Source organism: Canis lupus, chromosome 20, assembly GCF_011100685.1.
Source record: "Canis lupus familiaris isolate Mischka breed German Shepherd chromosome 20, alternate assembly UU_Cfam_GSD_1.0, whole genome shotgun sequence".
In the NCBI taxonomy this organism is placed as follows: Eukaryota; Metazoa; Chordata; class Mammalia; order Carnivora; family Canidae; genus Canis; species Canis lupus.
This window is the reverse complement of record NC_049241.1, coordinates 51945124-51961220: the sequence shown is the minus strand read 5'-3', so window position 1 is coordinate 51961220 and position 16097 is coordinate 51945124. Positions and strand designations below refer to the sequence as shown.

The 16097-nt window shown below is 38.9% G+C and overlaps 1 pseudogene; it reads left to right on the top strand.

The window, feature by feature from the left end:
* The first annotated feature begins 8089 nt into the window (after nt 1-8089).
* On the top strand, nt 8090-8786 carry LOC100686062 (annotated as a pseudogene).
* Nucleotides 8787-16097: the final 7311 nt, after the last annotated feature.

Sequence of the window (16097 nt, the reverse complement as noted above, 5' to 3'; positions counted from 1 at the left end):
ATCAGTGTGGAGGGAACCCTGGGTGGCTCAGTGGTTTAATGCCTGCCTTTGGCCCAGGGCATGATCCTGGGGTCCTGGAATCGATTTCCACATCGGGCTCCCTGTGTGGAGCCTGCTTCTCCCTCTGCCTGTGTCTCTGCCTCTGTGTGTGTGTGTGTCTCCCATGAATAAATAAATTTTTAAAAATCTTTTAAAAAAAGAAAGTAAGATTTTATTTATTTATATGAAAGAGAGTGAGCAAGAGAGAGAGAGCAGAGGGAGAGGGAAAAGCAAATTCCCCATTGAGCAGAGAGCCCAATGCAGGGCTCAATTGCAGGGCTTGGGGATCATGACCCGAGCCAAAGGCAGACACAATTGACTGAGCCACACAGGGACCTCAGTGAGTCCTTTGTACTCTGTTACATTAAAATTCATTGTCTATCATGAAAAATAAATATTATTTTTCTAAGCTTGCAGCTCCCTAGAAAATCTATATCCTCAGGGTGATGTGGCTATTGGATTTTACTCAGAGCTCAGCTTAGCAGAAAAAAAGGCTGCTAGCTCCAAGCCTTTACCTTGGGGACTTTGAAAACCTCAAATCAGTTCCTGGGGTTCAGAATTCTGTGCATGAGCAAAGCTATGCACATGCCCAAGAAAGAGGGTAAATCCCAAATTACTTAGCTTCGATTGACTCTTAGATCCAGCCCAAACCAAAAGTGAAAAATGACCTTATCTTATGAGTTGCTTGAAGCTTAAAGACATGACTTCTTACATAGATCTACTTGGCAAGAGATGAGGAGACAAAGGCAAGGCATTTAAGAAAATGCTACTAATCATTTTTGGACTACAAACTTATAATGACCAGGAAACCATGCTTAAAAGTTAAAATAAGCATTTTTAAATTTTTAAATTTTTAAATTTTCTTTTTTTTAATAGGCTGTATGCCCAGTGTGGAGCCCAACAAGGCCTTGAACTTACAACCCTAAGACTAAAACCTAAATTGAGATCAAGAGTAGAATGCTTAGGGGATCCCTGGGTAGCTCTGCAGTTTACCGCCTGCCCTTGGCCCAGGGCGTGATCCTGGAGTCCCAGGATCGAATCCCATGTGGGCTCCCTACATGAGCCTGCTTCTCCCTCTGCCTGTGTCTCTCTGCCTCTCTGTGTGTGTCTCTCATGAATAAATAAATAAAATCTTAAAAAAAAAATAGGATGCTTAACTGACTGACCCACCCAAGTGCACCCAAATAAGCACTTTCTTCTAAGAGTTTGGAGAAAATTCTGTGGCCAAACATTGCAGGGAATACAGAATCTGTGGGACTAGCTAGGGAGGTGACTAAACAAATAAGCACCAGCAAGATAACAGCAACAATAAACCTTGATGGCAAAGGCATCTGATACTAGATAGCTAAAATATATTTCTAAAATGTAATTTTCAAGAATAAATTGAGACATGCAAAAAAACAGGAAAGTATACCACACATGGGGTGGGGGAGTTGAGGAGGGGTAAGAAAAGCAGCCACACAGGATACAAAATCAATGCCCAGAAATCAGTGGCATTTCTATACACTAACAATGAGACTGAAGAAAGAGAAATTAAGGAGTCAATCCCATTTACAATTGCACCCAAAAGCATAAGATACCTAGGAATAAAACTAACCAAAGAGGTAAAGGATCTATGCCCTAAAAACTACAGAACGCTTCTGAAAGAAATTGAGGAAGACACAAAGAGATGGAAAAATATTCCATGCTCATGGATTGGCAGAATTAATATTGTGAAAATGTCAATGTTACCCAGGGCAATTTACACATTTAATGCAATCCCTATCAAAATCCCATGGACTTTCTTCAGAGAGTTAGAACTAATTATTTTAAGATTTGTGTGGAATCAGAAAAGACCCCGGGTAGCCAGGGGAATTTTAAAAAAGAAAACCATATCTGGGGGCATCACAATGCCAGATTTCAGGCTGTACTACAAAGCTGTGGTCATCAAGACAGTGTGGTACTGGCACAAAAACAGACACATAGATCAATGGAACAGAATAGAGAACCCAGAAGTGGACCCTGAACTTTATGGTCAACTAATATTCGATAAAGGAGGAAAGACTATCCATTGGAAGAAAGATAGTCTCTTCAATACATGGTGCTGGGAAAATTGGACATCCACATGCAGAAGAATGAAACTAGACCACTCTCTTTCACCATACACAAAGATAAACTCAAAATGGATGAAAGATCTAAATGTGAGACAGGATTCCATCAAAATCCTAGAGGAGAATACAGGCAACACCCTTTTTGAACTCGGCCACAGTAACTTCTTGCAAGATACATCCACGAAGGTAAAAGAAACAAAAGCAAAAATGAACTATTGGGACTTCATCAAGATAAGAAGCTTTTGCACAGCAAAGGATACAGTCAACAAAACTAAAAGACAACCTACAGAATGGGAGAAGATATTTGCAAATGACATATCAGATAAAGGGCTAGTTTCCAAGATCTATAAAGAACTTCTTAAACTCAACACCAAAGAAACAAACAATCCAATCATGAAATGGGCAAAAGACATGAAGAGAAATCTCACAGAGGAAGACATAGACATGGCCAACAAGCACATGAGAAAATGCTCTGCATCACTTGCCATCAGGGAAATACAAATCAAAACCACAATGAGATACCACCTCACACCAGTGAGAATGGGGAAAATTAACAAGGCAGGAAACCACAAATGTTGGAGAGGATGCGGAGAAAAGGGAACCCTCTTACACTGTTGGTGGGAATGTGAACTGGTGCAGCCACTCTGGAAAACTGTGTGGAGGTTCCTCAAAGAGTTAAAAATGGACCTGCCCTATGACCCAGCAATTGCACTGTTGGGGATTTACCCCAAAGATACAGATACAATGAAACGCCAGGACACCTGCACCCCAACGTTTATAGAAGCAATGGCCACAATAGCCAAACTGTGGAAGGAGCCTCGGTGTCCATCGAAAGATGAGTGGATAAAGAAGATGTGGTTTATGTATACAATGGAATATTACTCAGCCATTAGAAATGACAAATACCCACCAATTGCTTCAAAGTGGATGGAACTGGAGGGTATTATGCTGAGTGAGGTAAGTCAATCGGAGGACAAACATTATATGTTCTCATTCATTAGGGGAATATAAATAATAGTGAAAGGGAATATAAGGGAAGGGAGAAGAAATGTATGGGAAATATCAGAAAGGGAGACAGAACATAAAGACTCCTAACTGGGAAATGAACCAGGGGTGGTGGAAGGGGAGGAGGGCGAGGGGTGGGAGTGAATGGGTGACGGGCACTGGGGGTTATTCTGTATGTTGGTAAATTGAACACCAATAAAAAATAAATTAAAAAAAAAAGAAAAGCAGCCACAGAAAATAGCCCTTATAAGGCCATATTTTGGAGTTAGTAGACAAAGATTTAAAATCATCTATTATAAATAGACTTAATGGACAAAGACTGAAAACTGTCCTGTCCCCTAGGATTAGGAACAATGACAACAGATGTCCATTCTGGCCACCTATATTCAACATTACATTGGAATTTTTATCCAGGGCAGCTACACAGGAAAAAAAGGCTATCCAATTTGGAAAGAAGAAAAACCATCTCTACTCACAGATGTCATAAGTTTATAAATAGAAAATCTGAAAGAATAAGGGAAAAGATTACATACAACATAGCATTTGTATTTCTTTATACTAGCAATGAATATAATGAAAACGAAAACAAGAAAACAATTCCATTGACAATATCATCAAAAACTGATTAGGGTTAAAGTTAACATAAGAAGTTTAAGACTTGGGATCCCTGGGTGGCGCAGCGGTTTGGTGCCTGCCTTTGGCCCAGGGAGTGATCCTGGAGACCCGGGATCGAATCCCACATCGGGCTCCCGCTGCATGGAGCCTGCTTTTCCCTCTGCCTGTGTCTCTGCCTCTCTCTCTGTGTGTGTGTGTGTGTGACTATCATAAATAAATAAAAATAAAAAATAAAAAAAAAAGAAGTTTAAGACTTAGGGGTCCTGGGTGGCTCAATCAGTTAAGTGTCTGACTCTTTGTTTTAGCTTAGCTCATGGTCTCAGGGTTATGGGATCAAGCCCTGCATCAGGCTCTGCACTTATTGTGGAGTCTGCTAGGGATTGTCTCCCTCTCCCTCCTCTGCTCCTCCCTCTGCTCATGCTCTCTTTTTCAAATGCATACACTCTTTCTCTCTAATATAAAATCTTTTTAAAGTATTTTTAAAAAGAATTTTAAGACTTAGACACTGTTGGGATGCCTGGGTGGCTCAGCAGTTGGGCGGCTGCCTTTGGCTCAGGTCATGATCCCGGGTTCTGGGATTGAGGCCCACATTGTGCTCCTGTGAAGAGCCCACTTCTCCCTCTGCCTAGGTCTCTGCCTCTCTATCTCTCTGTCTCTTATATAAATAAATACTTTAAAAAAAGACTTAGACACTGTTAACAGAATTGTATGGATAGAAAATATAAAAACGACCCATCAGAGATAAGAAACTCAATAACTGAAATTAAAAATATACTAGAGGGAACAATAGACTAGAGAGAGCAGAATAGATCATGGAGCTGGAAGACAGGGTAGTGGAAAGCAACCAAAATGAATGGCAAAAAGAATATTTAAGTTATAAATAGGGGCACCTGGCTGGCTCAGTGTAGCAAAAGACTCCTGAATTTGGGGTTGAATTTGAACCGTGTTGGGTGTAGAGATTACTTAAAAATAAAATCTTAGGGCAGCCCTGGTGGCGCAGCAGTTTAGCCCCACCTGCAGCCCCGGGTATGATCCTGGAGACCCGGGATCAAGTCCCACATCGGGCTCCCTGCATGGAGCCTGCTTCTCCCTCTGTCTGTGTCTCTGCCTCTCTCTGTGTGTGTCTCTATGAATAAATAAAATCTTTAAAAAAAATTTTTTTAAATAAAATCTTAGAAAAATTGAGGATAGGTTGAGGGAACTCAATGACATCATCAAGCGTAATACTTTCATTATATTTTTTATTTAAGGATTTTATTTTTGTTTATTTGACAGAAAAAGCACAAGCAGAGGGAGTGGGAAGGAGAGAAGCAGACTCCCCACTGAGCAGGGAGCCCAATGTGAGACTCAATCCCAGGACCCTGGGATTATGGCCTGAGCCAAAGGCAGGCACTTAACTGACTGAGCCACCCAGGCATTACATGGGTCTCAGAAGGAGAAGGGAGACTAAGGGGCAGAAATTTTATTATTTAAAGAAATAATAGACGAAAACTTCCCTAATCTGGGGAAGGAAACAAACATCCAGATCCAGAAGTCACCCCCAACAAAATCACCTTAGAGTTCCATACCAAGACACACAGTTATTAAACTGGCAAAAAGCAGCAAAAGTAAAGAAAACAGGGGCAACCCAGGTGGCCCAGTGGTTTAGCGCCACCTTCAGCCCAGGGCCTGATCCTGGAGACTTGGGATCGAGTCCCATGTGGGGCTCCTGGCATGGAGCCTGCTTCTCTCTCTACCTGTGTCTCTGCCTCTCTCTCTCTCTCTCTCTCTCTCTGTCTCTCATGAATGAATAAATAAAATCTTTTTTTTAAAAAGTAAAGAAAACAGTTACATACAAGGGAAACACTATATGACTATCAGAGGATTTTTCTTCAGAAACTTTGCATACCAAGAGGGAGTAGTATGATACATTCAAAGTGCTGGAAGGAAAAAAATCTGCAACCAAGAATACTCTACCCAGCAAGACTGTCATTCAGATTAAGTTAAAGAGTATCCCAGAAAAAGAAAAGTTAATGTAACTTATCACCAGCCTTACAAGAAATGTAAAAGGGAATCCTTTGAGTGGAAAGAAAAGGCCATAATCAGAAGAAAGTTATAAAAGGAAAAAATTTCACAGGTACATTTAAACATAATAAAAGTAGATTAATCACTTATAAAACTAGAATGGAAGTTAAAGTACAAAAGCAGTAAAATTAATTATATCTATAAAAATCCATCAAGGGGGGGCACCTGGGTGGCTCATTCAGTTAAGCATCAGTTCATGATCTCAGGGTCCTGGGATTGAGCCCTGCATCAGGCTTCCTGCTCAGCAAAGAATCTGCTTCTCCCTCTGCCCCTACCCCCATGCCCTCTTTCTTTCTCAAATAAATAAAATCTTAATCAGTCAAGGGATTCACAAACTGAAAGGATGTAAAGTATGACATCATATACATAAAATTGGGGTGGGGTAAAAATTAGTATGTTTAGAATAGGTTAAACTTGAGAGACCAGGGATGCCTAGGTAGCTCAGTGGTTGAGTATGTACTTTTTGCTCAGGGCATGATCCCAGGGTCCCAGGATTGAGACCCACATCAGGCTCACCTCAGGGAGCCTGCTTCTCCCTCTGCCTATGTCTCTACATCTCTCTGTATCTCTCATGAATAAATATAATCTTTTTAAAAATAAACTTAAGGGACCATCAACCTAATATAGACTACTAACACATAGGATATTATGTACAAACCTAAAAGTGGTAATCATAAGCCAAAAACCTGTAAGATACCCCAAAAATAAAAAGAAAGGAATTCAAGCATATCACTAAAAAATGCCACAAAATCACAAAGGAAGAGAGTAAGATCAGAAAGGAACAGAGAATTACAAAAGCAACCAAAAGCAAAAAAAAAAAAAAAAAAGCAACCATAAAACATGTAACAAAATGGCAATGAGTACATACCTATCAATAATTACTATGAATGTAAATGGATTAAATACTCTAAAAGAGTGACTGAATGAATAAAAGTGGGACCCATCTATATGCTATCTACAAGACAGTCATTGCAAACTTAAAGACAAAAGCATATTGAAATTAAAGGGTTGGAAAAACATTTACAGGGCAAATGGAAGTGAAAAGAAAGCTGAAGTAACAATATTTACATGGAACAAAATAGACTTTAAAACAAAGACCATAACAAGACAAGGACACTACATCATCATAAAGGGAACAATACAACAAGAAGACATAACAATCAGGGTGCCAGGGTGGCCCGATCAGTTAAGTGTCTGCCTTTGGCTTAGGTTGTGATTCCAGGGTCCTGGGATTGAGCCCCACATCGGGCTCCCTGCTCATAAAGGGGTGCTCCTTCTCCCTTTGCCCCATCCCCTGCTTGTGCTTTCACTCTCTCAAATAAATAAAATCTTTAAAAAATAATTGTAAATATTTATGCATTTCAGCTTGGGAGTACCCAAATACATAAAACTTTTTTAAAAAAGCAAGAAGTCTATAGTAATACAATATTAGTAGGGGACAACCCACTTATCTCAATAGATAGATCACCCAGACAGAAAATCACCCAGACAGAAAATCAACAAGAAAATATGGATTTGAGGGATCCCTGGGTGGCGCAGCGGTTTGGTGCCTGCCTTTGGCCCAGGGCGCGATCCTGGAGACCCGGGATCGAATCCCACGTCGGGCTCCCGGTGCATGGAGCCTGCTTCTCCCTCTGCCTGTGTCTCTGCCTCTCTCTCTCTCTCTCTCTCTCTCTCTCTCTCTCTGTGACTATCATGAATAAATAAAATCTTTAAAAAAAAGAAAATATGGATTTGAGTGATGTACTGGAATGCACTTAATGGATACTCAGAACATTCCATCCCAAAACACCAGTATACACATTCTTTTCAAATGCACACAAAACATTATACAGAAGATATCACATGGTAGGTCACAAAACAAGTCTCAAAAAATACAAAAGACTGAAATCATATGATACATCCTTTTCAACCACAAGGTATAGAACTAGAAATAATCCACAGGAAAAAAACTCTGGAAAGAATACAAATACATGGAGGTTAAATAACATAAAAAAAATACTAAACAATGAATGGGTCAACCAGGAAATCAAAGAGGAAGTTTAAAAATACATGGAGACAAATGAAAATGAAAACACAATGGTCCAAAATCTTTAGCATGCAGCAAAAGCTTTTTTAAGAGGGAAGATCATATCAATACAGGTGTACCCCAAGAATCATGAGAAATCTCAAACTAACCTTCCACCTAAAGGATCCACAAAAAGAACAAAGCCCAAAGCCAGTGTAAGGAAGGAAATTATTAGAAACTTAATTGAGACTAAAAAATAATAGAACAGTGAACCAAGATGGCGGCTCCCGTGGATCTGGAGTTGAAGAAGGCCTTCACAGAACTTCAAGCCAAAGTTATTGACACTCAACAGAAGGTGAAGCTTGCAGACATACAGATTGAACAGCTAAACAGAACAAAAAAGCATGCACATCTTACAGATACAGAGATTATGACTTTGGTAGATGAGACTAATATGTATGAAGGTGTAGGAAGAATGTTTATTCTTCAGTCCAAGGAGGTAATTCACAGTCAGCTGTTAGAGAAACAGAAAATAGCAGAAGAAAAAAGTAAAGAACTATAACAGAAAAAATCCTACCTGGAGCGGAGTGTGAAGGAAGCTGAGGACAACATCCGGGAGATGCTGATGGCATGAAGGGCACAGTAGGAAATCTCCAGCCAAAGCTTCCTGCCCCCTCCCATTCCTGGCAAGGGCAGGTGGGGGGCCCATGTGGAGAAACTTTTCTTCTGCCCGGGTGGACTTTTTATTTGGATGATCTCATAACCCTGTGTTTTCTACTTCACCATGATACCCTTTCAGACCCCAGTTCTGTATTTTTTATCCTGGCTCTGTCTGCCACCCCTGTCCAGAACACTTTTCTCCCTGGGGGTGAGTCACAAACTCCCAGGAGAGGGAGATGGGAGCCATACAGATAGGGGAGCTCTGCCCAAGCCTATGAATTGGTTATGCTCCTTAGACCAATAAAAGACATGTTCCCCCAGCCACTCTACGAAGTCTGCCTTTCTTGAGCTGAAGGATGAGAACCAAGAGCCAGAGAGGTAGAGGCTTTCAACCTCAACTCCTCCCTGACCTCTTTATTTAAGCCTTTGCTGCTGCTTTTGTCCCTTTCTGTTCCTTTGAGTAAAATCCCTCACCTCTGAGCCTCCATGCAAATAAGAAGGAAGACCAGGGCGGATAGCTGAATTTAAGTAACCTTGGTGGCATGTTGCAAATGTTCAAGAAAATGCAGTAATAAAGCAGCAGCACATCCAAAAATAATAATAATAATAGAACAGATTAGTGAAACCAGTGTTCTTTGACAAGATCAACCAAACAATATACCTTTAGCCACACTCAAAAGAGAGAAGACTCAAAATCATAAATGAAGAGAAATAGCAACCAACACCACAGAAATACAAAGGATTATAAGCAAATATTATAAAAAGTTATGTGCCAACAAATTGGACAACTTAGAAGAAATAGATATTCCTAGAAGAAATAGAAATTCCTAGAAACATATAACCTCCCAAGACTGAATCAGGAAGAAATAGAGTTTTTGAACAATTACTGACAATGAGATTAAATCAATTAAAAAAAAAAAAGTCCAGAACCAGATGCCTTCACAGGTGAATTATCCCAAACATTTAGAGTTAATACCTATTCATCTCTAACTATTCCCAAAAAGAGGAAGGAAAATTTCCAAATTCATTCTACAAGGCCAGCATTACCCTGTTACCAAAACTAGATAGACAAACACTACCAAAGAAAAATACCCACAGGTCAGTATCTGATAAACATAGATGCAAAAATCCTCAATAAAATATTAACAAATTATACCCAACAACATACATTAAAAAAAATCATTCACCACAATCAAATGGGATTTATTCCATGGATACAAGGGTAGTTTAATATTTTAGCAATGTGATACATCACATAAACAAGAGAAAAGGTAAAAAACATATGATCATTACAATAGATGCAGAAAAAGTATTTGACAAAGTATGACATCCATTCGTGATAAAAAAAAAAAAAAACCTTCAACAAAGTCGGTTAAGAGAACATACCTCAATGTAATAAAAGTCATAAATGAAAAACCCACAACTAACATCATACTCAGTGATGAAAGACTAAGAGTTTTTCCTCTAAGACCGGGAACAAGGATATCCATTCTCACTACGTTTATTCAACATATTACATGATGTCCTAGCCCCGACAATCAGACAAGAAATAAAGGTCATCCAAATTAGGACAAAAGACATAAAATAAAACTGTCACTATTTGCAAATGACATAATCCTATGTATAGAAAACCCACCAAAAAACTTAGAACTGATAAGTGAATTCAGTAATGTTGCAGGTGCAAAAAATATACAGAAATCTGTTGCCTTATTATGCATTAATAGTGAACAGAAGAAAACAATCCCCTTTACATTTACACCAAAAAAAAAAAAAAAAACCTAGTAATAAACTTAACTAAACTGGTCAAAGATCTGTACTCTGAAAACTATAAAACATTGATGAAAGAAATTTAAGACACACAAATGAAAAGATATTCCATGCTTATGGATTGAAAGAACCAATATTGTTAAAATGCCATACCACCCAAAGCAATCTACAGATTTAATGTAATCTCTATCAAAATACTAATTTTTAACAGGTTTAGAATAATCCTGAATTTTTATGGAGCCACAAAAGACCCCAAATACCTAAACAATTTTTTTAAAGATTTTTTTATTTATTTATGGGCTGAAGGCAGTACTAAATCACTGAGTCACCCGGGCTGCCCTAGCTAAAACAATTTTGAAGACCAAGAACAAAGCTAGAGGCATCATAATCCCAGATTTCAAGATATACTACAAAGCTGTGGTAATCAAAATAGTATGGTACTGGCAAAAAATAGACATAGATCATTGGAATAGAGTCCAGAAAATCAACCCATGCTTTTATGATCAATTTACAACAAAGGAGGCAAGAATATACAATGGGAAAAAGAATCTCTTGAATAAACGGTATTGGCAAAACTGGACAGCAACATGCAAAAGGATGAAACTGCATCACTTTCTTATACCATATACAAAAATAAACTCAAAAGGATTAAAGACCTAAATGTGAGGGACGCCTGGGTGGCTCAGTGGATGACTGTCTGCCTTTGGCTCAGGGTGTGATCCTGGAGTCCTGGGATCGAGTCCCACATTGGGACTCCTGCATGGAGCCTGCTTCTCCCTCTGCCTATGTTTCTGCCTCTCTCTGTGTGTCTCTCATGAATAAATAAATAAAATTTTTAAATAAAAAAAGACCTAAATATGAAACCTGAAACCATTAAATTCCTTGAAGAAAACACAGGCAGTAATGATTCCTCAACATTAACCGTAGAAACATTTTTCTAAATACAAGTCCTCTGGCAAGGGAAACAAAAACACTAAACTATTGGTACAGGGCCCCTGGGTGGCTCAGTCCAATTAAATGTCAGCCTTCTGCTCAGGTCATGATCTCGGGGTCCTGGGCTCAAACCCCAAATGGGGCTCCCTGCTCTGCTAGGAGTCTGCTTGTCCCACTCCCTCTGCCCCTCACACCTGCTCATGTGTGCTTGCTCTCTCTGCTCTCTCTCTCTTTCAAATAAATCAATCTTAAAAAATAAACTACTGGTACTACAACAAAATAAAAGGCTTTTGCACAGTAAAGGAAACAATCAACAAAAAGATAACTTACTAAATGGGAGAAGATATTTGCAAATAATGTATCCAGTAAGGGATTAATATCTAAAATATATAAAACTTAATAAAACACCAAAAAAGGATATTCCAAATGAAAAAAATGGGCAGAGGACATGAATAGACATTTTTCCTAAGACAGATATCCAACAGACACACGAAAAGATGCTCAACGTTACTTATCATTAGGGAAATGCAATTCAAAACCACAATGAGCTATTCCCTCATATCTGTCAGGATGGTTAAAATCAGAAACACAGAAATAATAAGTATTGGTAAGCATGTGGAGAAAAAGGAATCCTCTTGCACTGTTGGTGGGAACATAAACTGGTGCAGCCATTGTGGAAAACAATATGGAGGTTCCTCAAAAAATTTAAATTAGGATTACCATATGATCCAGTAATTCCACTACTGGGCATTTACCCAAAGAAAATGAAAACACTACTTCAAAAAGACATCTGCACCTCTGTTGATTGCAGCCTTTTTACAATAGAATAATATGGACACAACCAAGTGTCACACATGAATGTATAAATATAATGTGGTACATATATACTATGGAATTTCACTTAGCCATAAAAAATAATGAAATCTTGGGATGCCTGGGTGGCTCAGTGGTTGAGTGTCTGCCTTTGGCTCAGGGGGTGATCCTGGAGTCCTGGGATTGAGTCCCACATTGGGCTTCTGCATGGAGCCTGCTTCTCCCTCTGCCTGTGTCTCTGCCTCTCTCTCTCTCTCTCTCTCTCTCTCTCTCTGAGCGTCTCTCATGAATAAATAAATAAAATCTTAAAAATGATGAAATCTTGCCATTTGCAAAACATAGATCTAGAGAATATAATGCTAAGTGAAGTAAGAGGAAAAATACTATGATTTCACCCTTATGTGGAATTTAAGAAACAAAAAAAAAGAAAAGACAAACCAAAAAACAAATTCTTAACTATAGAGTACAAACAGATGGTTACCAGAGGGGAAGGGGAAGGGTGAAAAAAGGGAAGGAGAGTAAGTGTACATTTATTTTGATGAGCACTAAATGTATATACTGTTGAATCATTCTATTGTACACCCGAGACTAATAGAATACTGTGCTAATTATACTTTAAAATTTTAATTAGCTAAAAATATATTAACAAAAATAAAGACCTCTATGAATGAAAGGACATCCCATGTTTATATATATTGGAATAATTAATATTGCTAAATTGGCAACACTCCCCAGACTGATCTGCAGATTCAATGTGGCTTTTATCAAAATCCAACCTGGATTCATTGCAGAAATTGACAAGCTTAGCCTAAAATTCATACGAAAATTCAAGAGATCCAAAATAGCCAAAACCATCTTGGAAAAGAGAAAAAGTTAGAAAACTCACACTTAATCAATTCAAATGTTACTACAAAGCTACAATAATCTACAGCATGGTAATGGTATAAGGATGGAAATATAAACCACTGAGGGGCACCTGGGTGGCTCAGTCAGTTAAGCATCTGCTCAGGTCATGATCTCAGGGTCTTGGGATTGAGCCCCTCATCCAGCTGTCCACTCAGTGGGGAGCCTGCTTCTCCTTCTCCATCTCTCTGCTTGTGCAGGCTCACTCTCTCTCGGTCACTCTCTCAAATAAATAATAAATACAATCTTTATTTTTTTTAATATTTTATTTATTTATTCATGAGACACAGAGAGACAGAGAGGCACAGACACAGGCAGAGGGAGAAGAAGGCTCCATGCAGGGAGCCCAACATGGAACTCGATCCTCAGTCTCCAGGATCACACCCTGGGTGGAAGGCAGGCACTAAACCACTGAGCCACCCAGGAATCCCCAATAAATACAATCTTTAATAAAAAAATATAAACCACTGCAATAGAATCGAGAATCCAGAAAATTGATGTTATTTATTAAAATCAAACTTTTATACCACAAATGAAACTACCAATAAAGTGAAAAGGCAACATAAAATGAAAGAAAATATTTGCAAATATTGCAAATTGCAATCTGATAAGGCATCTGTATCCTGAAATTATAAAGAACATTCACAACTCAAAAGAAAAAAATGACAATCCAATTCTTAAATGAACAAAGAATTTTTTTAAAGATTTGTTTTAGAGAGATAGAACATGTATAAGTGGGGAAAGGGGCAGAAGGAGAGGGAAAGAATCTCAAGCAGACTCCCCAGTGAGCAAAAATTCCCTTGAGATAGAGTCCTGAGTCAAAATCAGGGGTTGGATACTTAACCGACTGAGCCATCCAGGCACCCCAAATGAGCAAAGGATATTTCTCCAAAGAAGATATACAAATGCCCAATAAGTACATGAAAAGTTGCTCAATGTCATTAGTAAGGAAATCAAAACCACGATGATACCATTTTACAAACAGAATAGCTATAAAGCAAAAAGATAGTATTAAGTGTTGGGAAGAATGTGGAGATTTGGGAACATTTATACATTGCTGGAGAGAATGTAAAATAATAAAGCCAGTTTGGAAAACTGTTTGGCAGTTTCTCAAAATATTAAGCATAGAGTGACAAAATGGCCCAGCAATTCCACTTTCAGGCATATATACAAGATAAATGAAAACCTATCTCCACATAAAAACTTGTATGAATGCTTGTAGCAGCACTATTCATAGTAACAAGCACCAAAAATCGAAATGTCCATAGCCAATGAAAAAATAAACAAAATGGTATGTCCACACAACAGATTATTCAGCAAATAAATAAGAATTAAGTACTGATAAATGTTACAACATGAATGAACCTAGAAAACATTATGCTAGGTGAAAGAAATCAGTCACAAAAGACCACATGTGGTATGATTCCATTTATATGAATATTCAGAACAGGCAAGTCTATAGAAATGGAAAGTAGCTAAGTTGTTGCCAGGGTCTAGAGACCCAGGAGGAATAAAATGCCCTGCAGGTAGTGCAATGAGAACATTCTGGAATTAAGATAGTGGTGATGGCAGCACAACTCTGAATATACTAGGAAAACAAAAAAACAAAACCAGACACACATACATTACACATTGCTTTGTATTCTCTAAATGCCTAAACTATGGTAGGCAGATTTTATCTTAACACAAGCTATTTTTCATAAATGTAAAAATCTATAAAAACCTACAGGAAACCAACAGGAATATTCATATTAGCCACAAGGTAATTGGGGTTAATTTACCCCAGAAATTCATGCCCAAACTCAATAAATAAAGGGATCGTGTCAGCCTTACCCAGAGATGCGAAGTTTCTATAGTTCTCCAGCATCACATCTCTGTACAGTTTTCTCTGATGTGAATTCAACAACGCCCATTCCTCCAGAGTGAAGTCTATGGCCACGTCCTCAAAGGTCATTGAGTTCTAAAATATCAACACATTCTGTCTCAACCAGCAACCAACCACCAACATTTTTGGGAAAAGTCATGGTGACCTCACTGGGGATGAAAGACTTAGTAATTCCAAGACCCTAGGACTCGGTTCTCTTGCCTCTCACTCCTTAAGGATCTCATTCAGTCAAGAATTTAAAGATATGTTCTCATTCATTTGGGGAATATAAATAGTGAAAGGGAATAGAAGGGAAGGGAGAAGAAGTGGGTAGGAAATATCAGAAAGGGAGACAGAACATAAAGACTCCTAACTCTGGGAAACGAACTAGGGGTGGTGGAAGGGGAGGAGGGCGGGGGGTGGGGGTGAATGGGTGACGGGCACTGAGGGGGGCACTTGACGGGATGAGCACTGGGTGTTATTCTGTATGTTGGCAAATTGAACACCAATAAAAAATAAACTTATTATTAAAAAAAAAGAATTTAAAGAATCTCTAGGGCAGTCCTGGTGGCTCAGCGGTTTAGCGCTGCCTTCAACCCCAGAGTGTGATCCTGGAGACCCAGGATCGAGTCCCACGTTGGGCTCCCTGCATGGAGCCTGCTTCCCTCTGCCTCTCTCTCTCTCTGTCTCTCATGAATAAATAAATAAATAATCTTAAAAAAAAAAGAATCTCTAACAAATGAGATGTATCTCTCCATTTCCAGCCTGATAGTTTTTACAGTCTTACTTTTCCTATCTCTAGGATCTAACATACATCTGAACACTTTTCAAGGAAAGTACTTGCTAAATACATTTTCTCCACAGAATGACCATGTATTTTCCCTAACATCATTAAGTAGAAAAGATGCCTGAAAATATTTGTGAATAGTGGAGTAATTTTGTTGGAAGTCCCTGAACCACCATCAGGTCTCAAGATGAAGGATGGGTTGTAATGCTCCTGTGAAAATTATTTTTTTTATTGGAGTTCAATTTGCTAACATATAGCATAACACCCAGTGCTCATCCCATCAAGTGCCCCCCTCAGTGCCCAAAACCAGTCACCCCCACCCCCCGCCCACCTCCCCTTCCACCACCCCTAGATTGTTTCCCAGGGTTAGGAGTCTCTCATGTTCTGTCTCCCTTTCTGATATTTCTCACTAATTTTTTCTCCTTTCCCCTTTACTCCCTGTCACTATTTTTTATATTCCCCAAATGAATGAGACCATATAATGTTTGTCCTTCTCCGATTGACTTATTTCACTCAGCATAATACCCTCCAGCTCTCAGGGAGTTGGAG